Raw genomic sequence first — 1,552 nt, forward strand, 5'->3', positions numbered from 1 at the left:
TTGCCGCTTGGGGAGGGCAATGGCTGCCCTGATTTCTGAGGCATGAAAGTTTAGCTGCTGGGCTGGAGAGTTGGCTCAGTGGTTAAAAGCACTTGCAAAGGGACCATGTTTGATTATCCAGCACCCACACAGAGGCTTCACCACCTCCTCAAGGACCAGCATGTGTGATGCAGAGATACATACGAAGACAAAAACTCTCACACATGGCCCCTGCTCAGGGGTCACGATGGGCAGCAAGATGGCTTCCGCCACCAGGGTCGTGCAGATAGTGAAACCACATGCTCCACTAATAAAGTTCCCTAACAGAAGAGACAAACCTAAACTCAGTGCCTCAGAAGCTTTGGGATCTGCTGGACAAGGCCCCCACTCCTCCGTAATTTCATAGCATTCTGAAGGAAATATGTCCCCAGATTTACTGATGCATCAGGGGCCACCGGACACTGCAGAAATAATAAAATCATTACCTCAGAAGTACAGGAGGAAGCCTATGTCTCAAGAGGAAATGGAATTTATCCAGCGCGGGGGTCCAGAGTGACCGCTGTGGCTGCTGCTTGTCACCAGACAGAAGGATTAGCTTTACAATAAAGGGCTTCCACAATGTCAAATGAAAAGTCATATATTAAGCAACCTTAATAAATATTCTGTAAGCAGAATGAAGTATAGAAACTCCAGGTGGTCACATGTATCTCCTACCTTGTGTATCTTGGTCAGCTTCCCCATGAGCTGACCTGGACATTTATTAAAGTCTACATTTTTAAATGCTAAAAAAAAAAAAAAAAACTTTTGATACACAAAATACTGAAAGATCTAAAATATGTTTTTAAGTTTAGCTGCCAGATAGAAGCAAATGGTAGACAGTACACCCTATTGAAGAGATTGTTGTTGAGGGGTCTGGGTAACCTCTACACCCTGTTGAAGAGATTGTTGTTGAGGGGTCTGGGTAACCTCTGTAGCTTTCTCCTTGAGCAGTTATTCACACTTGCAGTTTTCCCAACTGTCTTTATGAGCAGCCTTTTAATAAATCATTTGATGTGTATGGGTCTTTCCCTGTATGTATGTCTGTGCACTACACACATGTCTGGTGTGCAAACGGGCATGTGTGTGGGAAGGTCATAGGTCAAGGTCGAGTATACTTCTCAGTGGCTCTCCATTGTGTCTTTTTGAGACAAGGTCTCTCACTGGTCAGTTTGACTAGATTGGCTGGTCAGCAAGTGCTATCCATCTGTGTCCGGCATCCCTGCCCTGTGCTGGGTTTACAGACATATCTGCTATGCTCAGATTTTCCATTGGTTGATACAGACCTAAACTCAGGTCTTCATGTTTGAGTGGCAAATAATCTATTTACCGAGCCACCTCTGCAGCTCCTATACTGTGTTCTTATACCCCAACTAATTCTTAAAATATCATATATGATTACCCTGTGTTTCTAGTTATATAATAATATAAACATCTATACTTGACAATCCTGAAATATCCCAAAAGATAGTATTTGACTTTGTCTGGCTGGTTTTTCAAGACAGGGTTTCTCTGTGTAGCCCTGGCTATCTTGGAA

At 43.4% G+C, this 1,552-nt stretch overlaps 1 pseudogene across 1 annotated transcript; it reads left to right on the plus strand.

Moving 5' to 3' along the window:
- Positions 1 to 212: 212 nt before the first annotated feature.
- On the plus strand, positions 213 to 758 carry LOC308431813 (alpha-ketoglutarate dehydrogenase component 4-like; annotated as a pseudogene). Its single transcript has one exon. The product of its transcript is annotated as an alpha-ketoglutarate dehydrogenase component 4-like (transcript).
- The last annotated feature ends 794 nt before the right edge of the window (positions 759 to 1,552 follow it).

This window comes from Micromys minutus (assembly GCF_963924665.1).
Source record: "Micromys minutus genome assembly, chromosome: 17".
NCBI classification, from domain to species: Eukaryota; Metazoa; Chordata; class Mammalia; order Rodentia; family Muridae; genus Micromys; species Micromys minutus.